Source organism: Kogia breviceps, chromosome 9, assembly GCF_026419965.1.
Source record: "Kogia breviceps isolate mKogBre1 chromosome 9, mKogBre1 haplotype 1, whole genome shotgun sequence".
Taxonomy (NCBI): domain Eukaryota; kingdom Metazoa; phylum Chordata; class Mammalia; order Artiodactyla; family Physeteridae; genus Kogia; species Kogia breviceps.
In genome coordinates, this window is record NC_081318.1 from 16,998,554 (window position 1) to 17,025,151 (window position 26,598).

Consider the following 26,598-nt stretch of genomic DNA (forward strand, 5'->3'; position numbering starts at 1 on the left):
AATCCAAAAATGGGCAAAGACATAAATAGACATTTCTCCAAAGAAGACATACAGATGGCCAAGAAGCACATGAAAAGCTGCTCAACATCCCTAATTATTAGAGAAATGCAGATCAAAACTACAGTGAGGTATCACCTCACACCAGTTAGAATGGGCATGAGAAGATCTACAAACAACAAATGCTGGAGAGGGTGTGAGAAAAGGGAACACTCTTGCATTATTGGTGGGAATGTAAATTGATACAGCCACTATGGAGAACAGTATGGAGTTTCCTTAAAAAACTAAAAATAGAATTACCATATGATCCAGCAATCCCACTACTGGGCATATACCCAGAGAAAAACATAATTCAAAAAGACACATGCACCACAATGTTCATTGCAGCACTATTTACAATAGCCAGATCGTGGAAACAACCTAAATGTCCATCGACAGACGAATGGATAAAGAAGATGTGGTACATATATAAAATGGATTATTACTTAGCCATAAAAAGGAACAAAATTGGGTCATTTGTTGAGATGTGGATGGATCTAGAGACTGTCATAAAGAGTGAAGTAAGTCAGAAAGTGAAAAACAAATATCGTATATTAACTCATGTATGTGGAACCTAGAAAAATGGTACAGATGAACCGGTTTGCAGGGCAGAAGTTGAGACACAGATGTAAAGAACAAACATGTGGACACCAAGGGTGGAAAGTGGCAGGGGGGTGGGGGTGGTGCTAGGATGAATTGCAATATTGGGATTGACATGTATACACTAACATGTATAAAACTGATGACTAATAAGAACCTACTGTATAAAAAAATAAATAAAATTCAAAAATTAAAAAAAAAAAACTCAGATGAGAGGTTGGGATAAATGACTTTTCAAACCAATTTTAACCCTACAGTTCTGATTCTCATTTTTTAATTTATCTTTTATTGGCATCTACATTATCTCAAGAGTATAGATAGGACTATATAGAAAAAATAAATGTAATTTTGAAAGGTTGCATGCAAATATATTTTAATTGAATCATAATTATTTCCTCAGTTTCCATTGAAATTACTTTAGCTTCACGTCTAAAATTTTTCGGATAACCAAGGATTCCCAATTTCTATATCATTTGAAAAAAATTTGAGTCATGTAAAAACCAATACTAAAAATTTACTAGAGAGGCTAATTTTTTTAAGTCCTCATGGTGTTTCCATTTTGATACAAATATTTGGCCCACTTATTTATTTCATAATCTTTATAAAAGGAACCTATACAGAAATTTTTTAATCCACATAGAATTGTTCATGTCCATTATTTCTCTCAATCAATAGAGTCTACAGGAAAGTATACTATACGATGTGGCCACACTTGCTAAGTATCACTAGTGAATAAATGACCATTTGTTGATTGGAGTCACCCTGGCAGTAAAATGACAATCAAAAATACCATTTTCTTTTTATGTTTCTACAGTTTATAGATGTTTATAGAATCATTATCCTCCGGCGTTCTGAACAGCCCCCCCCCCCTTTTTTTATGGAGATTTTTTTCTTTATTGAGAAACTTAAGACTTGGGTACATCAAATAAAACCAGTTTCTGGGGGAATAAATCAAAACTCACAATAGAAAAAGAAAAAGTTAACACCGTTTGGGCCATATCAGAACCCAGAGAATATATTCTTTTAATTGAAAAATTCTAGGTGCTTCATAATTGACCTTTTGATACAAAATGACCTATTAAATTTGCAATTTGTGGTTCTTGGTGTTGAGGTCCATAGGACAAGCTAGGACGTCTTCAAACCTTGAGCTGAATTCCACGAGGGTTTATCTGGCTTTTGAATCGGTTTGTCCTTGTCTAAGAGGTGGCAGCAGCAACAGTGCCCACCTTCTGGGCAGCTTCTTTCTTGGCATGATGAGCCTGTAGGACCGCCACAGCTTCATCCACCTTGGAGCGGAGAGACTCGGGGGACTCCAGCATGTGCAGCAGCTCCGAGTTGTCAGTCCCCAGCAGCATCCCCGTAATCTTCCCAATCAGGTGTGAGTGCATCGTCTGGACGAGCGGTAACAAACGTTCACCCAGCATCTGTTTCTCTTCCTGCGGGGGTGCTGCGGCCAGCATGGAGGCGGTCAGCGGCTCCTGCCCCTGCACGTGGACCGCAGGCTGGGGTGCCTGCAGGGGCTGGATGGCGGGGTGAGGGCTGCAGACACTGGAGGCGTATTTGTAAGGTGCAACAGCCCAAGCAGCAGCGGCGGCACAAGGCGCTAGGTTCTGCACTGCTGCGGAAACACCTCCAGACTGGCAGCTGTCAGTCAGCCCTTGCTGGGCGGCACCAGCCCCACCAAAGTCCGTAGCCAAGTGGTCTGGGAACTCAGACCCAGTTGGAGCCAGATGGCGAAGAGCTGGACGAGGCCCAGACTGGCCTATAGCACTTGGCATTCCTTGGAAGCCTTGAGGTCTCCCACTTTGCTGCCAGCGTGGATTAGGCCTCATCTGTGCTAAATGGTTAGGTGTGTAATATGGAGGTCTTCCCTGAGCCTGTGGAACTTCTGGCACAAAGTAGCCCCCAGCTGCAGGCTGGAACTGATTTAAGATGGCATTGGCGGGGAGCGCTCTCATCCCGGCCACCCGCTGCATATACTGGTTGGTCAGGTGAGCCTTTCTCTCTTCTTTTCTCTGGGCCAGGGCGACATACAGTGGCTTGGAGCCTATGATGCGTCCATTCATCTCAGTGACTGCTTTGGTTGCCTCTTCAGGGGATGAGAAGCAGACAAAGCCAAACCTTTTGCTTCTCCCATCCTCCAGCATCACCTTAGCACTGGTGATTGATCCAAAAGGAGGAAACTCTTTCCTTAACTTCTCATCATCAATGGTGTCATCCAAGTTCTTAATGTAGAGGTTCACCCCCTGATACCGACTAATTCTCTCCTGTTTCAGCTGTTCAAATTTTCGCTTTAACTCGGCCTGCCGTTCCACTTTCTTCTGTGCACGGCCGACGAAAATGACTTTCCCACTGATTTCTTTTCCATTCATCTCCTCCACGGTCTTACTGGCATCCTCGTGTTTTTCGTAACTCACAAAGCCAAAGCCTTCGGATTTCCCACTGGGATCTCTCATCACCTTGACACTTAGAGTCTTACCAAACTGGCTGAACAGCTCTTTCAGACTCTCATCATCCACCTCTGCCCCAGAGTTTTTGATATAAACATTGGTGAATTCCTTAGCTTTGGCTCCAAGCTCAGCTTCCCGCTCTTTTCGAGACTTGAATCTGCCCACAAACACTTTGCGGTCATTGAGGAGCATGCCGTTCATCTTCTCGATGGCCTTGTCGGCAGCCTCCTGGGTCTCGAAGTGGACAAAGGCATAACCCTTAGAGCCGTTCTCATCACACACCACCTTGCAGGACAGAATATTTCCAAAAGCAGAAAAAGTATCATAAAGTGCCTTGTTATCTACAGATTTGTCCAGGTTCTTGATGAAGACATTTCCCACACCAGATTTTCTCAAAGAGGGATCCCTCTGAGACCACATGATACGGATTGGCTTTCCCTTAATCACATCAAAGTTCATGGTATCCAAGGCCCGCTCAGCGTCAGCCGGCTGCTGGAAGTTGACGTAGGCATAACCCAGGGAGCTGTGGGTGGGTGATCGTGTCGCGGCAGACCCGGATGGACAGCACAGGCCCTGCAGGACTGAACTTTTCATATAGCATGGCCTCGGTGACGTCCGAGTGCACGTCACCCACGTACAGGGAGGCCATGGGGTAGCTGCTGGCCGCAGCGTTCATCTCCCCAGCCCCCAGCATCCCGAGCCCTGCCAGGAGTACTTCTTAGGGGGTGGGGGCACACAGGACAAAGGGGTCTCCGCTCCGAGCCGTGGCCCACAGGTGGCAGTGAAGCTCAGAGAAGCTGAGTCGGTCGGCTTCCAGGGCCGGAGAGGAGTGCGGGGACGGCTCGGAGGAGACTGCCCAACTGCAGACAAAAGGCTCTCAAAAACAATAAGGCCCTCCCTGAGAGTTTGTTAATTTTCAGCTGTCCTAGTCTGGAAGCTCCCAATTTCAAAAAATGAAAACAATGAAAACGGGGACTGTCCTCCAAATTACAAAGATTCTTCCCGAGGCAACCCAGTGGTGCCCACGGCGGCCTCCGGAACGTGCATTTCTCCATAAATATAGGCCTCGGGCTGCCGGCGGCTTAAGATTACAGCAGCCCGGGGAAGCGGGAAACCAAATACTTGTCCGGTGCCGACTCGGCAAGCCCCGGGCGGGCGGCCGGAGCGCGCAGCCGCCTCCCGCGCTGTGCCGGCGAAGGGCAGCGCGGACACGTGGAGCGCGGGGGCCGGCGCGCGGGGGGCAAGGGCGGCGGGCGCGGGGCTGACACGCGGCGCGGCCGGGCGGCTGGCTGAGGCGTGTGGACGCGGGCGCGCGAGCGACTCACCACCGGACCGACGGACGGGGACCGACGAACGCCCAGGTGCGGCGGCGGCGGCGGCGGCGGTGGCGTCGGGCAGGCCAGAAGCGTGCAAAAGTGACTTCCCCGCGGGTTCTCCGAGGAGGATTCGCTCTTTTATTTTTTCTTTCTTTCTTTCTTTTTAAGATTTTAAAGCGTTTTCGGGTTTTTTTTTTTTAATCTTTTTCTCTTTTATTTTTTTCTTCAGGCTGCTAGACCCGAAAGCGGCAGAGGCTGCGGCGACCCGGGGCGGAGAGAGCTAAACAGCCCTTTTTTTATCCTACACTTAACAGTTTGTTTATACTTTTTGCTTTTCAAGAGGGATTTAAAGCATCTTAAAATAACATGTATGTATACAACAAAGGTCTGGGGAAAAAAATAATGTATCAAAGATATAAGGAGGAGTAGGAGAAAACAAAAATGCTAAACATAAGGTTTGATATAATTATTCTGATTGCCTATTCAATTTTGCTCTGAGTTTCCTCAGGGCAAGAAGAAGAACAACAACAAAAAACCCAGGTTAAATACTTCTAGTTATTTGCTGGATGAAAGTAAACCAATTTGAAGAGAGAAAAAGAGACAGAGACAGAAAGAGAGATAGAAAGAAAATGGGCACGTGCCTTTCTTCCCTGGTTATAAATTTTAAATGGACTTACCAGATGAGACTGTATACAGAAAATAATAGGCAATGTGTCTTTTTTTTTTTTTTTTTTTTTTTTTTTGCCTCTCACTGTTGTGGCCTCTCCCGTTGCGGAGCACAGGCTCCGGACGCGCAGGCCTAGCGGCCATAGCTCACGGGCTTAGTTGCTCCGCGGCATGTGGGATCTTCCCGGACCTGGGCACGAACCCATGTCTCCTGCATCGGCAGGCGGATTCTCAACCACTGCGCCACCAGGGAAGCCCGGCAATGTGTCTTTGATCAAAATTATCTACCAAATACAGACAAAACCAGATATAACATTTGAATTTGATTTAGTGAAGGTGGTTGTTCAGGGGATAAGATAATGTGAAAGTTATGTAATATTCTAGTGCTCTGCCTTGATTCAAGGATAGAGCTGTCGATTTAGCCAGAGAAGTGAGAATATCATGTTTCTCAGACAATCTTATTTATAAGGCACTAACCTCCATAGGGTTTTAAGCAGGAGTTGGTGAGCAGATGGTCTGAGATCAAGCACTTCAGCAAGAGTCTATGAGAGCAGCATCGTTTGTCACAGGAGAACCACCTGTTCAATATCACATTGGTGGGTGGTGATGCCACTGCAACTGGTCCAGGGACCATGCCTTGAAATACACGGCCTGGGTGGCAAGTGTCCACCTTTTTCATAAATGGAAACTCTACCATCTTCCATGCATCTCTGAAAATATATTGATTTCTTTCTAAGCTTTAAGTCAATAGAGCTGCATTAGTCTGACAAAAACAACACGTTTCCAACACTATCCTGTGAAAAGGCTTGTAACTTCAAGCCCCTCAGAATGAAAAGCCTTCTTTCCAGAAGCAAGTTTATGTGTATTCGAACTTTAAAAGCATAAGCATAAACTATAAATTTTTTTCATGTGTGCTGGTCTTTCCCTAAGTTTTTTTTTTTAAAAAAAGCTCTTTAGCTCCTTGGTATTTCAGTATTTCAAAGCTTTTAAAGTCAAATCCCTAATGTAACCTGCCTTCTTTTTTTAAAAAAAGAATTCATTTGTTTTAAAGTGTTTTGATCATGCTGGTATATTTTAAAAGTCAATTAAATGTAATCCAAACATCTCAAGAGAGAGGAAGAGTTATTTCATTTTTATCTAAAACCACAGAAACAAAGCCCTTAGTAAATGCATTTTCATGCTGTGCTGGTAATAGGTAGCATCCAGGCTAACTACTTAAATGTCATCCAGCAAAGTGCAAATCCAATGTGTAGTTTGGAGGAACAGATGTTTGAAAATCTAATACACCCAGATTAATGGCGAGTCACAGTTATGTACAATGATGTTCTTATGCCAAGAAAGGGTGCTAGCCAGATGAACTTGCAAAATAACTTAGAAAACTTGATTGGAGAGTTTCTTGTCTAAAAATGGAATGTATAACCTATGAGGACTCTCTTAAAATATTAATCAAAGTCCAGAAAAGTGTTTTATACTAAACTCTGAGAGAAGGTCACAATCATGTCTTGACAGCTGAATAAAAATAAGATAAAACCAAATTGTTTACCAGCTGTAATATGCCCTCAGCTGTCTAAATAGTCCCAACAGGGAGAGGAAAGTAAAAATGCAAGCTCACCAAACAGGGATATCCTAACAAATGAAGACCATTGGACCAATTAAATCTGTTAAGCATTTTATTCTATGAAAGTAAAAATCTCCCTGTAAGCAAAAAGTCATTTCCCCCTAGTCGGTCTCTTCTCTGACCATCTTTGCTTCTGTAACCTGACTTAATATCGGCGACATCTTTTGCAAATCTATCTCCCACTTAAGGAATGCCCAGTCAGGTGCGGAATCCCTATTCAATGCACTGCAATATATACTAACACAGAGTCAAAATTCATTACAAAACATATCTGTACATCAAAAAGCAACCTGGGTGAATAACTACAAACATCAGGAATGCCACTATGCAGAAGAAAATGCATAAATATGTGGGGAAAATGAACAGACTGAAATTAGATATGTAAGATATTGACAGTTTTTATAATCTAGGATTATAGATTATCTTCTACTTTCCAAAAAATTCTATAATGAGAATGTATTGACTTTTGTATAAAAGAGAATATCTTAAAGATTAAGATACAATATAGTTGGGGAAAGAAAAACAAAAATGCACAAAATGTACCAAGGAAAAAATTCAAAAGTGGTATATCAACATGTGAAAAGAATATGCTGTCAAATAAATTTAAAACTGTTAAACAACCAGAGAGCTGAAGTTGGTTCAGGGTGGCTTCCTGAAGGAAGTGACTTTCTGGGGTCTAGGAAACAAAGTTATCTTGCAGCAGAGCATGATAAATTTATGAGGATATCAGAAACACTGGAACAGATGTCATATGAGTTGGTAAGAATGCCGAGTCTGCAATACAGACAATTGCCTACATATTGCAAGAGTATTTAGGGGAAAAAATGACATTTGTTTTCAAAAGGAATTGGGTAGCAGGAAAAGCTTTGTGCTAGGAGTTAAATGACCTGGATTTTTGTGCTGGTCTTGCCACTTTCATGACTTTAGGTAATTCACATGAATTCTCAGAGTCTCAATTTCCTCATCTGAAAAATAAGGACAATAATTATACAGGCTCCCACCTTCCTTTGTTACCGTAAAGGTCAAATGATATGATGTTTCTGAATATGAAAATGTAAAGTGCTACTTTTGTGAAAAGGATTTTTATGAAGGACAGGTTAATATGCATCTGTCAAAATTTCCCTGTGGCCCAGTCTTCACCTCTAGACTTTCCATACACTCTCCAAAATGCACCTCATTCAAACTCATGGCTTTGACCGCCATCTATATCCTGATGGCTCTCAAATCAATATTTCTAATTCAGCTCTGACTACTTATTAGATATTTCCACATAATGATCCAAGTGCACTTAAAATCAATGTGTCCAAAGCGAACTTACTGTCCTTCCTCTAAATTCCGCTGCATGTATGGTATGTTCTATTGAGCAAAATCCAAGGTCAACATGAGCCCTGTCTTAGGTCAGGCTCCAGGGAAGCAGACTCTGAGATGAATATTCATGTGTAGTGACAGAGGGGCATGCTCCCAGGAGAAAGCTCTAAGGGAGTAAGAGAAAGCAGAATGGGAAAATGTGGAAATCAAGCAACAGTGTGATTTCAGCAAAAATTCTAGCCTCATCCTGATTCCACGGGGAAGCCCTGGAATGTATGTTACATCTCCAGTTCAAGCGACCTCAAGGCTGGGCAGCTGAGCTTTCATATTCCTGGGCAGTCAGTCCCTGGCTACAAGCCAGCTCAGGGTTGGGCTGGGGAAACAAATTCTCAGGTACTTTCAGCCTCTGCACAAGTGAGTAAAGGGCTCCAGGAGCCATGGAGTCATCTCCCAAAGAGGCAAAAGAGCACAGAAGTCTGGGGAGGGAGCAGAGATCTGAGAGGATGTGAGTACAGTCAGTGTCGTTGGCATCCTCTGAGTTACCTGACCCAGAAATCTGGGGCACTCACTCTTGAGTCCTCAGGCTCATTCATTCGGTGCACTGCTTCAGTCACTAAGTCCTACAGAGATCCAGGATTCCTCTCAAAGTGATTCTGACCACTCCTTTGCTCTCCTTTATCACATCTAGCTTGAACAACTAAGGATAGCCTCCTACCTGGTCACCATGCCTCCTCTCAAAGAACAGGCCAACTGATATTTCACAACACAGGTCTACATAGATTTGATTTGTCCCTCCCTATTTAAAATCTTTCAATATCTCCCCATAATTTTTAAGATGAAATTAGAACTTCTTAGCTTCACAAACCCACCAGCGATTCGTGCTTTGGACTCTGTCTTGCCAGCTCATCCGTTATGACTTTTTGGTCTTAGGACCACTTACACCCTAAAAATTTATGGAGGACTCCAAAGGCTTTGGATTATGTGGATTACAACCACTAATATTTACCATATTCAAAATTAAAGCTGAGAAAAAATTAAAATATGTATTTATTTGATTTGACATGACATGGTGAACTGGAGGCCTCCCTCGGTACAGAGCCCACATGCACTCTGCTCACAAGATGCAGGGAAGGATGCCTCTTCATCCACTTCTACTAGGACTGGACTCCTCCGTCCTCATCCCTGCATCGGGGATGTGTCCTTCCTCTTTTCATCTCCCTCTTTCTGGACCAAGAACATGTGGAGATCCAGGAGCCTGGCATACTTCCAAAAGCACACATGCCTGTAATGTATCAAGGCCTCTCACACCAATCATGACTCGACAGGCCTCTTCCAATTCATAACCCTGAATCAACAGATTATATCCTTTGGCGTAATTTACCTCTGCTCCTACTCAAATCACTGCATCGTCTCTTTATTTTTTTTTATTTTTATTTTTATTTTTTTGCGGTATGTGGGCCTCTCACTGTTGTGGCCTCTCCCGTTGCGGAGCACAGGCTCCGGACGCGCAGGCCCAGCGGCCATGGCCCACGGGCTTAGTTGCTCCGCGGCATGTGGGATCTTCCCGGACCAGGGCACGAACCCGTGTCTCCTGCATCGGCAGGCGGATTCTCAACCACTGCGCCACCAGGGAAGCCCTGCATCGTCTCTTTAGATGTCACCCCTAATGCCCTAGATTTCCAGTCTGACTTATGTCAGTGGTCTCCCCTGCCACTCCCACCCTAGAGGCTCAATGAGCAAGCTGGGCATGCTTTTCTTTCAAAGCATGGGCAACTTTTTACTCTAATCATTAATTTTCTTGTTTATGTTTCCCCCTCCACTGGTCTTTGAGACCAGAAACTGTGGTTTAGCTGAGTTTCCAATCCTTCTGTGAGCCAACCCATCCCTGTATGTGGCAAGTAGGGGGCAGCTGACAGATATTTGCTGATAAATGCTTGCTAAATGTTAGGTGATAAATGTCATATGGGAGTAGGTCAGATTGGAATCAGCATTAGGTAAAGGGTTAAATTGTAAAAAAAAATTGAGAAGGGAAGCAGAAAGCACTTCAACAAGGAGGATGCGCTTGTCTGTTGGAAAAGGGATAAACCAGAAGAAAGAAAACCAATTAAAAGACTGATGAGATAGTACGTACAAGAAATATTAGAGGCCTAAAGGAGGTTAGTGAAAACGGAGAAGAGAAAAAACAACTGAGACGGACCTAGGAGGTAGATTAGATAGGACCTCATTCTTAAATGTGGTAGTTAAAAGAAATAGAAGAATGATGACTTACACAAGTTTTCAAGGTAATAAAATGCGGTATTATTTGGTCATGAGTTTTGGGTTATTCGAAAGAACAAAAGCGTTTGAGAGCTTGATTTAAAATCTGGTTTCCCCATTTAAAAGATACATGGTATTGGAGAAATTTCTTAAACTAAGTTATAATTTTTTTCGTGAAAAATGTCAAAAAAGTAAAAGTTATAACTAAACCTCATAACTTGTGAGGCTAGATACTGTATAAATAACAGCTATCACAGTGCCAGATGCCTAATAAATTATGCTAATATGTTTCCTTACTATTTGTTCTTTTGCCCTATTTTATTTTTTTGCAATTTCTTTGATGTCTGCATGCTTTTGAACTGGAGCTAGAGAATATTCTTGGTAGGGATACTGTTAAAAACCTGAGTGTCTTTCAGAAATATTTGATGGTGCATTTACATGAACACAAAAGAAAATGAGGGGCTTTGTTAAATTATAGGTGACCATGTGCCTCCAATCCTTTAATACATATTCTTACTTTCTCTTCTTCTCCCCCTGATAAGAACTGCTTACATTTCAAACTGGACCATGAAGTATTCATTGAGGTGAAGACCCTAGCTACGTCAAGGAAACAGCAGAGTTGCCCTTCCAGATGCTAATGAGGACAAGAGGAGTAACATCTACTTTTTTTTATTGGTTTATTGCTTTTTTCCCCCAAGGCTAAGAGTAAGGCTCAAGGTGCTAAAGGGAGTGTTCCATCCCCTCAGAGCAATATTCTTTCCATTGCCCTCGTCATAGGCTCTATCTGGCCCCTCGTGAATCATTTACAGTTGGTCGTCCTTCTCACATCCCAACAACAGAAAATAACCCACAGGGTTGTATAAGCATGTTGTCTGGTCCTTTTCCAGCTCTCATTTATCTTTCCTTCATTCCATCTTCTCTCACACACTCAGTCTCCCACACCTACCAAAATAGCTACCTCTCCATTCTCAAGAGATTAAACTTCTGCTATGCACAAATGTACACGTCCTCATGTGTTTCTGTATCTGAGGATGTGGATACGCATCCTAAAAAGTGATTTCATTTTTAAAATATTTAGATCAATAATAAACATGGAGATAGAGTCTTTCCCTTTAGCACGTTTTGAACTGCTCTTTTTCTCATTATCAGTTCTTTATGTAGTTCTGACTTTCTCAAACACCATTTTAATTTCAAGAGCTAAAGAGAGGAAACAAGTCATTTTTTCCAGTGTAGAACACAGATCCCCTTTCGTGTCCACAGAAGGTGTGCCTAGAGAATGATCTTTGCCTGTAATTACTTTTACCAAATATGTTTAACAGTGTCAATAATTTAGCTTTTGAAGGCAGCCAAGCTCCTTCCCAGATTGCTGGATGTTTAGCCAAATGAGTGAAACAACCCATGTTGGCGTTTCCCTGAAAAAGACATGACTTTGGACATCAAAGCACTATATACATACCATCGCTATAAGAAATGAATAGCTATTACCCAATTCCAGAACAGTCTTGTTTGTCAAAGGTAGTAAGTTATATGTATACGAAAGTAAGTAACTCTCCAAGCCTTACTTCAAAAATTTCATTCTCTGAAATATATCACACTTGAAAGGCTCTCATGAAATTCAAGTACTTATATCTATTACTAACTGAAAGAAATAAAGGGTGTAACAACTAAGAGGACTTCAATTTAGTAAATTATCTTAGTTTCTAGCAGAAGTTTCATTGTGGTTTTAATAATTTGACCAGTATTTATTTCCTACTTATTTAGTGTAAGTTAGATTACATATAAGATTCAAGCATTCTCCATTATTTAAATGGTATTAATTTAAAAGAAGGGACTGAAAAAACATTTTGCATTTAGTATACCAAAAAATGGAGCAGAAGAAGCAAGGACATCTTACAAGAATACGTTAAGGTCATAGTTCACTGTAGTATATAGATCTTTCCTTATGACACTCAGCTGGTCTAGAATTTAAGAACGAAAAATAGGAAGCTTCTTGTATTCCTGTATTTATCTTACTTTTCAAATCAACTGAACCTTCAAATCTCTTCCAGAGTGATTATACAAAATCCAATTTAAAGATATTCCTGGGAATAAAGAGAGTTTAGCATTAAAACAAACCCTATGTATGGCTTAAATTGTAAATGCCCTAAAACTAATCTAATCACAAAGTTGAAGGAGACCTATAGGAAAATTATCTTTCCAAGAAGTAAATGATGTATAAGGTTTTGTAGTTTGGGTGCTACTTACCACTTTCCAAAGAGACTAAATATACAAAGAATGAAGGGAAAATTTTTAATTCCACATTTAAAAAATGAGTTAGAGGGTTTTACTGACATCAATGTGATGATCTAAAAAGCTCCCCTGAGAACTGGATAGCTAAACAAACAAGACATTGTTAGAATGAAAAAGGAGGGGAATTTGGGATAGCAAACATTAGTGTCTTTGAGTATATAATGACAGTTTCAAATATCTAAAGAACCAACATATGGATGAAATGTTACAATTGTTTAGATCATTAGAAGGAGTTAAACTAAGCCCTATGAAAAGACAAACGATTTTCACTTACTATGAAGGAGAAAAATTATTTAAAGTATTTTTCTGTATTTAAAAAAGAAATATTGCATTAGTCAAAAATTTTGACAAGTCACCTATAGACCCACTACTAAGAGATAAACCACTGTTAACCCTGATTCATCTCCTTTCAGGAATACCACAGCACATATTGCTTTGGAACCAGAGCTTTTACTTAAAAACATAGTGAACATCTTTACTTGTAAATAAGTATACTGGTATATCCATTACATCTTACATAATGGATACACAGTATTTCTTTGTATGCAACCACCACTGTTTACTTACCAATATTTTGGAATCTTAATTTTTTTTAATTTTATACTGTTAAAAACAAGTATGCAATTGAAAAACATTATACATATATTTTTGTTCCTCTATCTACATCTATCAGTAAGATGAACTTCTAACAATCCCATTTCTGCCAGATCACAGTTTATGCATGTTATTTAACTTTGTCACATTACTAAATTGCCAACCAGAAATATTATATCACTTATATTTCTACCATGAGTGATCATTTTTCCACCTCATTATTAAAACTAGGTATTAACTTTCTTTATTCTTTGTCAATTTGACAGATAAAAACATAGTACCTCGTTGTTTTTAAGTGTGGCTCTTTGAGTATCAATCAACAAGAATATATGTATGGGGGCTTCCCTGGTGGCACAGTGGTTAAGAATCTGCCTGCCAATGCAGGGGACACGGATTAGAGCCCTGGTCCAGGAAGATCCCACATGCCATGGAGCAACTAAGCCCGTGTGCCACAACTACTGAGCCTGCTCTCTAGACTCCACGAGCTGCAACTACTGAGCCTTCGTATCACAACTACTGAAGCCCGCACACCTAGAGCCCGTGCTCCACAAGAGGAGCCACTGCAATGAGACACCCGCGCACTGTAATGAAGAGTAGCCCCCACTTGCCACAACTAGAGAAAGTCTGCGTGCAGCAACGAAGACCCAACACAACCAAAAATAAATAAATTAATTTTTTTTTAAAAGAATATATGTATGTATAATTTCTACCATTTATCTTTTTTGTTGTTAATTTTACATGCAACGCTTTCACTCAAAGATTTTGTTTGCTCATTTTTTTAACCACAAAACTTTCTCCTTTCCCTCTTCCCCTCTCTCTTTCTTTCCTTTTTAATTTCATGAATTTTTGCATTTGGAGTCACACCTAGAAAGACTAGACAGTATCATTTACAAAAAAACCTAGGGCTTCCCTGGTGGCGCAGTGGTTTGGAGTCCGCCTGCCAATGCAGGGGACACGGGTTCGTGCCCCGGCCCAGGAGGATCCCACATGCCGCGGAGCGGCTGGGCCCGTGAGCCATGGCCGCTGAGCCTGCGCGTCCAGAACCTGTGCTCCGCAACGGTGAGAGGCCCGCATACCGAAAAAAAAAAAAAAAAAAAAAAAAAAAAAAAAAAAAAAAAAGCCTAAAGAAGTTACCAAACTTAAAAAATGCTAAATCACTCATCAAGGAAGTTGTTTAAGATTAGGCTGGATGATTTCTAGCTGAAATTCTGTTGCTGTTGAAGAAGCCTATATTAGACCACTAAAATGTAATAATTATATATATATAAATAATAAAAGTAATTTATAAATGCAATTAAGAGAAAAAGCAAACAGAAGAATCAAAACCAGAAATGGGACAGGGAGTAATGTTGTCAAATAGGAGTTGGTGGAAGACTTTTGGTTTTTATTTTAAAGCCTGTGTATGCTTCAATTTTTTAGACATGTAATTCTTTAACAAAAATAGTAAATAATTATAACAAAATTTAATGAATAAATAAATGAATATTTATAATAAATATAAATATATATATAAATATATATAAATAAAATATAATATAAATATAAAATAAAATATAAATATATATAAATAACTGAAAATTTAATGAGTAAATAAATAAAATAGAGAAGATACACATCAAATAGAGAAGAATACATTATTTGGTGGAGGAACTGGCAGGCTAAAAGTTTCCTAGTCTACCTGGTGATCAAAACATCTTTACTTCTCCTGACTGCATCATAATTATAAAATGGCCCAAAGCCTTCCCTGTCCACTAACTGTAACCACATCAGCCATATTTAGGTTCAGTTTTGCTGGCTATATTAAAAATTCCTACTCTGAAAATAAAAAAGTCTGAACTAGACCTACGTACAGTAGTGTCCGATTGCCTCTCTTGGCTGAATTCTGTCATCACTAAAGCATCTCATGGAAGCCCATTTCTCCTGCTCAGGTATCTTCTAATTTATTTCATCTCTACCTTGCTTGAGACCGAGTATTCCTTGAGATGACAACTGTTCTTCATTTTACCCATCACTTCCTTTCTCTGAAATACTACCTTAGTGACCAGGATGACTGGGGCTACTTATCATCCACTTCTGCAGTACCACCTGCACTTGAGTGATTAGGTGGTAGCCTGGACAAGTTCAAAGACCCTGGGTTGAAATGATTCTAACAAGGAGGAAAAGAGGAATAAGTCTGAGACCCTAATCCAGAGCTTCTGTAGGTAGGTAGGTATAGAGAACTGGAATGCTCTGAGTCAGAGAGGGCATCTGAGAACCCATTCAATAATAGATTGAAATCCTGAGTCATGGCATTGGAACAGAGCCCAAACCTTTCAGCAGTGGGAGAGCTTGCTTTGATCCAGACACCCTCTTTCAGCTTCAAATTATAGCTGGGAAGCCTGGAGAAACTGGAGCAGATGGTTGACTTCATGCATCATTGAAAGGCCTGTAGTCCTCTCACCTATTCGGCAATGCTGTAAGGCAAATAGGACAAACCCCACTTCACCTGCAGTCTCCTTTACAATATATTATATCACTGGGTCAGACAGCGCATCACCGTATGGATAAAATGTAATGTGGTAGAAACGAGGGAACCAGGTCACCAAACATTTTCTGTAAACAGTCAGATAATAAGTGGTTTAGGCTTTTCAGGACACATACGTTCTCCTTTGCTTATTTTTTTAAGTTTGTTTTGTCTGTGTATAACTCTTTTAAAATATAACAATCATTCTTAGCTAACGGGAAGTATGAAAACAGACCACAGGCCATAGTTTACCAATCCCTGGTCTAATCACATCAGTTAAAAGACAAAGATTGTCAGATTGCATGGAACAAAACAAGACCCTATATATCATGTCTACGAGAAATACACCTTAAATGTAATAATATAGATAGTTTAAAAATAAGATGACTTTAAAAGATATTCCATGTAAATATAAAGCAAAAGAAAGCTGGAGTATCTAGAGTGATATTAGAAAAACTAGACTTAAAAACCATGAAAATTACCAGGATCAAAAATGGATACTACAAAACTATCAAAGGATCAATTTACCAAGAGTGCAAAACAACTTAAAATGTGAATGACCCTAAGGACAGAGCATTCAAATACATGAAGCAAAACTGACAGAACTGAAAGAAAAAAATGATAAACACAAGATTACAGCTGAAGACTTCAATACTCCTCTCTCAGTAATCAACAACTAGTAAGAGATAAAATCAAGAATGAAGAAACCACACACTTGACCTAATTAACATGTATAGAAAATTCTTTCCTCCCAAAAGAGAGAATATCCATTTTTCTCAGGTGCCCGTAAAGTACTCACCAAAACAGACCATGTCCCGGGTCATAAAACAAACTTTAACAAATTTAAAAGAACTGAAATTGTACAAAGTACATTCTCTGATCACAATGGAATTAAATTAGAAATTAATCACAAAAAGATATTAGGAAAGTCTTCAAATACTCAGAAATGAAACATCACACTTTAAATATAATCTATAGGTCAAACAGGATTTCTCAAGAGAAGTGTATTAATCCATTCAGACTGCTAGAACAAAATACTATAGACTGGGTAGACAACAGACACTTATTCTCATAGTTCAGGAGGCTGAGAAGCCCAAGATTAAGGTGCCCAAAGATTTGGTTCCTGGGGAGAGCCCTCTTCCTGGCCTGCAGGTAGCTGCCTTTTCACTGTGTCCTCATACAGTAGAGAGAGAGAGCCCTGATCTCTCTTCCTCCCTTAGAAGGACACTAATTCCATCTTGGAGGCCCCATTCTCATGACCTAATTTAAACCTAATTACTGGGACTTTCCCAGTGGTCCAATGGTAAAGAATCCACATTCCAATGCAGGGGACGTGGGTTCAATCCCTGGTTGGGGAACTAAGATCCCACATGCTGTGGGGCAACTAAGCCCGAGCGCCACAACTACTGAGCCCACGCTACTCAACTGGAGAGCCCGTGAGCCACAAACTACAGAGCCCACTTGTTCTGGAGCCCAAGTGCCACAACTACAGAGCCCACACACTCTGGAGCCTGCATGCCACAACTAGAGGGAGAAAACCCGCATGCCACAGCTAGAGAGAAGTCCGCATGCCGCAACTAGAAAGAAGCCCGCACACTGCAAGGAAAGATCCCACGTGCCGCAACTAAGATCCGATGCAGCCAAAGATAAATATAAATAAATAAATATTTTAAATTCTAAAAATAAATAAATAAATAATAAACCTAATTACCTCCCTAGGGCCCTACCTCCAAATAACATCACCCTGGTAGGGTTAGGGCTTCAATATATGAATTTGGGGGAGCTAAAAACATTCAGTCCATAGAGGAAGGTAGAAAATATTTAAAACTGAATGAAAATAGAAATATATCAAAATTTGTCCAAGTAACTAAAACAATGTTTGGAAGAGTATTCATAATATTAAATGTATATATTAGTAAAGAAGAAATTTCTGAAATCAATAAAAGAATCTTCTACACTAAGAAACTAGAAAAATAAGAAAAAAACAAAACCAAAGCAACCAGAATAAAAGAAGTTTAAAGATAAGAACGGAAATAAATGAAACTGAAAACAGAAAACAATGAACCAATGAAACGAAAAACAGGTTATTTGAACAGATCAATCAATAAACCCAATAAATCTCTAATCCAGCTAATCACACAAATGTAAATTCAACCAATTTTCTGACGGTGGGAAGGATCATTACATCTTTAGACTTTGTGACTTTAGATCTCTGGACTTTATAATTCTACTTCCATCTAATGTCAGAGTATAGACAATGAAGAAACCTTCTTTTAAAAGGGGAAATTTCACCCCCAAAATGTTCAAATTTCAGTATAGCTTTATGGCTACTTATGACACATGAGCAACAAAGGTCTTCAGTAACACTTCTTTTTAAGACAAAGAGCTGAATCACAAGTTAATCACATGCATATGAAGAGTAATCTGTGGATAAGCCACGTCTTAATTCTAGTTGGCATCTACACTGGCGCTTTCTCTCTGGCCTCCTTCCAAAATCTATAGCTTTGCTTCCCAAAACATGATCTCAACAACTGCACTGCAATAAAGTCACCTGAAAAACAATTTAGAAGGAGCTTTCCAATTTCCTTTGATGTGTTTCTAAACTTGTCCTTTCTACAGCTCTTCCAAACCCAGGGCATTTCTGTTTGATGAAAAATCTCTAGTCATTCAGCAGCTATGTAGACTTATGCCCTCAAGGAATTTGCAATTAAGTAGGGAGATCACAAAATAAATACACATAAAAAAGCAAGCAATCTAGGACTGTACGTGATGCTAAGATTCCTGTGGTACCAGCTGTGACTACAGAAGTTTAGAGAAAGGGGAGATGAGTAGATCAGTGAGAAATGGAGTCACCTTCACATATCAGGTTGTAACTAGAGGAAGATAAAGGGTGCTGGGAAAACAGGAACCATGTGGATAAAGGCACAGAAATAAGAATATTCAAGTAGCAGGAAAGAGACTAGCGTGACCAGAGTACAGAATGCACATTTGAGATGAAATGTGGTTTGAGAGGCTTGAAACCAAGCAGAGGAGTTCAGACAGAAAACCATGGGAAACAGGTTCAGTGAAGTGATAGACACGGGGAAGGTAAATGGGGCAGAAGTGTTATAATGCCTCAGAAGGAAACAGTTGGACACCAGGCAGCCCACCGAGAGTTATACCTGGATGGCACCATTGAAAAGAGAAAGTAAAAGACAGACATACAATATTTTCAAAGATGGAACCTACTGTACTTAGTGGGTGGGAGCATGAGATCAAGAAGCATTTGAATTTCTGGGAGAATGTGAGAGATAATTAAGAAAGTGGCAAAAAAAGGGAGAGAAAATAGAGGAACAATTCTGGAAGAGATGGTAATGGGATAAAACCCTTGAAAACATTAAGTATGAGGTGATGGCAACACTGAGTGGAAATGGATACACCAGAGCTTAGAGTGCCAGAATAGGACCAGAGACACAAATTTCTGAATTTTACGGTGAAAAATCACCGTAAATCATGAACAAAGTACATACTGAATTAAGAAAGGGTACTGAGAAGGCTCTACTTGCCCTCAAAAGTGGATGTTTTTCATCAAGGAGAAAAAAATTTCCTTTGAGTTATCTAAGATCAAAATTGGGTCTATGAATCTGTCAAATATGGCAAGAAACACTGATTACTAGTTTGTGGTAAGTAATAGAATTACCTTCAGTGTTGGCAGCTTGAAATTGTGTCATTTAGCTGTGTAATGTCCTTACTGTCATTGTTTAGATTGCTGTACACATTTCCTAGATCTCAGTAATTTCCTTGTGAGGTTGTATAATTCTGATAGCTGGCAAACACGGGGCCAGGTTTAGGGTATCGTAGTGAAAGATTTCTTTAGGCACCATCAGCTGAGACTCAGTGTAGGGCACTACTTCCACATGAAATGTGCTTTGTTTTTCCCTAAAAAACTTCCATTATTAAAATAATAACTTGAATTAGCCTATAAATAAGAAGTCACACTATATTTTAATAGCCAAAGCTTCATAAAAAGACATTATCTCCTTGATGGAGAAAAACCTTTTTTGGAATCAAAGAAGAAATAATCAAAACTGAAATTTCAGAATATTTTAGAAATTACTGACAATGAGGCTACAATATGGAAACATTTTTGTGAAAGAAATCAGAGGCAAATTCATAGTCATAAATGCCTTTATTGTTGAAGAGGAAAAACTAAAAATCAATAGAGTTAAGCATTTAGCTCCAAAAGATTGGCGAATAAAACAAACCCTCAAATATTAAAACACAGCAGTTAAACCTACAGAGCAATCTAAGACATGTCCATATAATAGAATGTTCTGGAGCATTTTGTTTAATGAGATATTCTCTATATGTACTGATATGGCACATGTCCCAAAGGATGTTAAATGAAGAAGGTTATGGATCACTAATGTGTTCTGTAACCACTTTTTTTTTTTTCTGGGTGAAATTACATGTTTATTCCTAGATAACCTCTAAATGAAACAAGAAATGGATAAGGGGAGTAGAGAATTAAAAGTCAGAAATGGGGAATGGAGAATGACTTACTCTTTACACTTTTTTTTTTCTCTTTTCACTTTGTATGTTATTTTTTTTTCATGAGAATGTATTATTTATTCAAATAAATTTAAAATAAAAGTGGTCAGGGAAATAGCTTCACCAAGTAGCTCAGTTTTTATTCTCTTCAAAGATGGAAAGTTTCTTCCTAGTCATCAGCTCTCCACTTCCAGCTCCTTTCATCCCACTCTGCCTCAAAAACTAGCCCTTCTATCCCTTTACTACTCTCCCCACAAAGTAGGAAGGCCATAGAGTTGGCCCCGACACCGTTTTCTCTCATAATCTCACTTTCCCATCTGGAAGTAATGTCCTGATTATGTAAGCTTCTATGTTTGCAATTTCTAGTCTCTCTTTTTCCTTTGATTTCCACTCATATTCTTTCCAATTAAAAATCAATATTGTCTACCTACACAAGAGTGTTCTTCAGTGAAATGGGTATAACATAGTTTTCAGAAGCGCTGACTTTTTCTTATCATTATTGACATCTTTCCCTTCCGAAGCTTTCAATTTGTTTTTTTTTAAAGAATCAATTTTATGTATTTATTTATATTTTGGCTGCTTCAGCTGTTTGTTGCTGTGCACAGGCTTTCTCTAGTTGCCGTGAGCAGGGGCTACTCTCCACTGTGGTGCACGGGCTTCTCATTGCAGTGGCTTCTCTTGTTGTAGAGCACGGGCTTTAGGTGCTTGGGCTTCAGTAGTTGTGGCTCGTGGGCTCTAGAGCACAGGCTCAGTAGTTGTGGCGCACGGGCTTAGTTGCTCCACAGCATGTGGGATCTTCCCGGCCCAGGCCTTGAACCCGTGTCCCCTGCATTGGCAGGCAGATTTTTAACCACTGCACCACCAGGGAAGCACCTCAAATATTTTCTAAATTAAAGTTTTGTATAGTATTGCTTAAATTCACATATTTCCAAGACAGTATGCTAATTATTTAACGCCTATGAAAGTACTACATTAACAATCTATGTCTATGTGAAATTACTTGGTAGGTATGTAAAACCCTTTAAGCTGGCTAAAAATGGAATCTACCCAAAGATAGAAAAAAAAAATTCAGGGCTACTGCAACTCAGAAAAAACGATGTTTCCTATAGTTTGAGTTTTAAGTCTGTTTGCTTAATTCTTCTATTTACAGTTTCTAGTCACACTTTTTATTTCACATTCTCTGAGCACCTGAGCTTCTGTCAGCTTTAGAAGAGGTCATTTCCCTAGCTCTTGACTCCCCAGAATTCCAGCCAGCTTTAATTCCTCCTGAAAAATTGCTGGACGTGTTGACAGAAGTTGACATGTTGAAACCACTGATAGGTCTTTTAAGAGTAGTCCCCCTGGGCTTCCCTGGTGGCGCAGTGGTTGAGAGTCTGCCTGTCGATGCAGGGGACACGGGTTCGTGCCCCGGTCTGGGAATATCGCACATGCCGCTGAGCAGCTAGGCCCATGAGCCATGACCGCTGAGCCTACGCGTCCGGAGCCTGTGCTCCGCAACGGGAGAGGCCACAGCAGTGAGAGGCCAGCGTACCGCAAAAAAAAAAAAAAAAAAAGGGTAGTCCCCCTGAGAAGTAGGATAGCATAAACATAATACCTTCTGCTCCTGTGAAAATGTAGAGGCAATCTCCTTTCCTTTCACAAATATTGACTGAGAGCTGTTTCTAACTGCAAAGCTGAGCTGAATTCCCACTTTCTGGATAAAGAATCAAACTCTTAATGTTTACAGCCATAATAATTATAGCTCATGTTTCCCATAAGGTCTTCAAATAAATCTGTTCTAAAGAGACTATTCTCTGCCTAGGAATTTCCTTTGCTTTTCTGGATACTATGTGAACCACAATATTCCATGCTTATATTCAGCATTTTCTAAGGAATCCATAACACTTAGGATGATAGGGGATGAAAACCAGAGTTCTCAAAGTTAGTCCCCCAAAGCAAATTGGACCTATGGAGAAAGAGGGAACAAATGACCCTGAGATAAAACTTACTCCTATCTGACATAACTATCTGCCTCCTGGAATGTCTGAACAGAATTCATACCTGGACTTCTTGGTTCCAGAGCCCTATAGAATAGGTCCACTACCCCTGAACATCAGCTGTTATTACTCCATCAGTCACCCTTGCTGTTATCTCCCTTTCACAGACTACACCTGACACCTTTCTTGCTCTGTTGTAGCTCACACCAAGGGCAACTTTTAATCAAAAATATTCATCAATTTTTAGGTACTAAAGGGCAAAGACACAGAAGATAGTGTTCACCTTAAAGAAACACACAGAATTGGGAGAATTCAAACATATAAGAAAATAAGAATTCAAAGAACATATGCCGTTATATAAGCATGTTTTTCCCCCAAAAGCCTCAGCCCTATCTTCTCAACTGCATTATAATCTATTTTTGTGCAGGAATCACAAAAATGCTAAAATGGCTTTCTTGAACAGAATCAGAACTCAATAATGACTTTTGAAAGAGTGGATGAAATGCAATTTTCTTTGGCATAATTATTAATATTTTAGTACAATACTGGGTAGAAAATAATCATTTCTTTAAATACTGACTTCAGTAATGATGTATAATTTAATTGGTTTATAATTTAAATATATTTACTATATTAGTTTGCTAGGGCCACCATAACAAAGTACCACAGACTAGGTGGCTTAAACAACAAAGATTTATTTTCTTAGAGTGCTGGCAGCTGGGAAGTCCAAGGTTAAGGAGTCAGCAGTGTTGGTCTCTTCTGAGGCCTCTCCCCTAGGTTGTAGATGGTCACTGTGTCCTCACATGGCCATTCCTCTGCACGCATGTGTCTGTGTCCTGATCTCCCTTCTGTGTAAGGACACCAGTCATATTGGGTTAAGGACTCCTTTTACCTTAATTACCTCTTTAAAGACCCTATCTTCAAATACAGGTCATGGGAATTTGTTTTGAGGTACTAGGAATCAGAACTTCAACATGAATTTGGGGGGTGGGGACACAATTCAGTCCATAATATGTACTAAAATATACTAGACTCTCGCTATAATACTGTTCTCTAGGATTATGTCATGGAATAACTAGGTGAAACTTGACAATAAAGTTCTTTTCACATGTTTATACAATGTTTTATGTGAGAATTTCACTGAATTCTACACAAAAGGTCTAATTATGGCAATGTTTCTGTTTACGATCTTTTGATAAATTGTTTGCAAACAAAAGGCCATGTGATTCTGCAGTATCCTCTCAAACTACTCTTAGCCATATGTCCCACTTTGGCCAATTAAACATTAGTAAATGTGACATAAGCAGAGGCTCGAAAATCACTTGTGCCTTGGGACACGTCTTTTGATGTTCTTGAAACCCCATGTGAACAAGCCCAGAAGAGCCCGCTGGATGGTGAGAAACATATGGCTCACTGGCCCCCATCACTCCAGCCAGTTGCATACCAAACCCCAGAAGCAGAACCAGCTGAAATGACTGCATTTACCTGAGTGAGCCCAGCCCAGATCAGCACAACAAACCTCCCAGCCGACTCAGCCCAAACTACCAACCCACTGAATCATGAGCTTAAGTAACGGTTATTGTTTTAAGTAATTAAGTTTTGAGGGAGTTTGTTACACAGCAAAAACTAAGTAACACAATGAAAACCTCAGAACCTTAGAACTTATTTTAACACAAATGAATAGAATATTTGCATGTTAAAGCACCAAAAACAGTTGTCTTCAGAGACTAAAAAAAGCCTCCCAAAGTGATGCCACAGTAAATCAGCTAAACGATGGCAAAAATCTATTAGCGTATGGCACAGGCAGAGAACGTTGTCAAAATGATGTCAGAATAACTCAAAAGACAACATTAGGGCAGACGGAATCAAATCACAGCTGCTACAGTGAAACATCACCCCATGTTGTAGGATTCCCTTGTGAAATGAGGTAAAGTAAAACTAATTTGGGTGAAGACTAATATAGTGCAGTGGTAGAAATCTAATTATAGACTATTTAGGAGGAGAATACCATAGCATTTTAAGCAGCAATGGCTATGAAAAGACTTTGCCAAACCAGATATAATCAATAAGTAAAATGATTTACTATTGACTCCTGAAGCGAATGCCAATGAGGCACAAGCAGGCTAAATATAAGACAAAAAAAGGAAAAGAATGAAAGAAAAAGAGAAAGAAAGAAATTTCATTTCAGCCTAGACTAGCAGTCCTGTGAACAAACAGCAAGCAATTCATCTGGCAGAAGAGGAAGAGACGGAGTTTTCAAATATTGAAGGCTGTGGGTTCTTGGCTGATGACTCAGCTTTCTGAGGCAGGCAGTTCCCTGTGCAAAGCCCAGCTCAGCAGCTCTAAGGAGGCGAATTGTTAATTGCTAATTCATCTCACTGAGATAAATGAGTCTGCCTGTCATGGTACGAGGAGATAGTGGCTGCAAAGCCCACGTTGGAGTTCCGTGGCCAGATGTGACAGTGTGTAATGAGGGCTCCCTGGGGATCTACTAAGAGTGTAATGCCACCTGAGACCCCACACCAGAAGGGATTAAAAACTGGAGAACAGAGGTTTGATGACAAACGAGCAGGAATGACTGCAGGAAGGCTTACCAGTAAGGGCGACCATATAGTATATTGTCCAAATTGAGACAATTTGGGGAACATAAGGAGGTGCCATTAATAATTACGCTGAGGCTTCCCTGGTGGTGCAGTGGTTAAGAATCCGCCTGCCAATGCAGGGGACACAGGTTCGAGCCCTGGTCCGGGAAGATCCCACATGCCGCGGAGCAACTAAGCCTGTGAGCCACAACTACTGAGCCTGCACTCTAGAGCCCACGAGCCACAACTACTGAGCCCACGTGCCCCAACTACTGAAGCCCATGCACCTAGAGCCCGTGCTCTGCAATAAGAGAAGCCACCAACATGAGAAGCCCACACACCGCAACAAAGAGTAGCCCCTGCTTACCACAACTAGAGAAATCCCACGAGCAACGAAGACCCAACGCAGCCAAAAATAAATAAATAAAATAAATTTATTTTAAAAAATAATAATAATTACGCTGAGATCACAGGGGTAGAGTGAGTTGGAACTGCCCCAGCTGGACTCAGGAGTCCACAGACTCTTTATCATATATAAGTATGTATCATAATCAAAGAAAATCCGAAAGGATTTAAAATTTTAAATCTCTTAAAAAGTATAAGGAGATGAAGAAATTGATAGAAACTGTGACTTAGCAAGAAAAGAAAAGACAGTGCAGGGTGAGCCTCTCAGGAAGAGGCAGCCCCGTATTTTCTGTATCCAGGAGTAAAGAGCCTAGAAAGATCCAGGAACCAATTAACTGCCACAGGAAGAAGAGATGCATTGTGGGGGTTGATGACTCACTGCTGAGATGTGACTGTTTATGAATCAAAGCTGAGCAAATGGTAAACAATACTCCTGGCTCAGATATTTAAGAAAGCAAAGAAGCTTTCTGAGGTATATTATCTGTTTAATTTCAGCAAGTATTTACTGCAAGGCAACTCTCTAAGCATTGCTGTAGGTGATACAGAGGGTAACTAGAAGACAAGGTCCCTGCTATCAGGAGCTTACTTTCTAGTGGGAGACACACAAGAAACGCATAAACATAGGCCCTTATAATGAAGGTAAGAGCTATGAGGAAAATAAGAACATTGTTTATTACAATGGACAATGTAATAGACAATGTCCATGGGTGGTGAGTGAAGTGATAAATAGTTCATAAGGAAAGGCCTGAGAGGATGACTTTTGAGCTGAGGCTCAGAAACAGAACTGATCATGCAAAGATCCTGGGGAGAAGAACATTTCAGACAGAAGAAAGAGCTGGTACAAAAAGTTCTACAATGGGAACAAGCCAACATAGCTGGAACAAAGGGAGTGAGGGGGAGAGTGACAGAAGAGGAGATTGGAGAGTCTGAGAGGGACCAAATAACATAAGAACTTTAGGTTTTCTTTGCATGGGCCAAGAGGTCATTCAAGTTTCTCTGCAGAAAGAGACACAATCCGATTTACCGTTTAAACATGGCACTCTGGCTGTTCCTTGGAGAACAGGTTGTAACCAGAAAGGAGAATTTGGAAGAATCAGTGGATTATTCCAGTCTTCCAGCAGGGAGGTGACTTGGATTAGTAGACATGGAAGGAAGCTGTTTGGTTTGGGCTCTGTTCTGTTTATGGTTCCGAAGTGGAGCTTGTGAGAGAGAGAAATAAAGAACGAGGTGGGCTTTTACTTGGTTAGCTGTAAGGATAGTGCTATACACTGAGATACCGAAAGCTGGGGAAAAGGTTTACTTCTGCCTTAGAAATATTAAACTTGAGATGGCTATTAAACGGCCAAATATAAACATCAAAAATATAATTGCATATATGGCTCTAAAGCTGAAAGGAAATGCCAGAGGTGGAGTTATAAATTTTGGAATCATTGAATATAAATGTCATTTAAACCAAAGGACTAAATGAA

At 40.2% G+C, this 26,598-nt stretch overlaps 1 pseudogene; it reads right to left on the reverse strand.

Annotated features, from left to right (window-relative positions):
- Positions 1-1,620: 1,620 nt before the first annotated feature.
- Positions 1,621-3,768, reverse strand: LOC131762322 (polyadenylate-binding protein 4 pseudogene; annotated as a pseudogene).
- Positions 3,769-26,598: the final 22,830 nt, after the last annotated feature.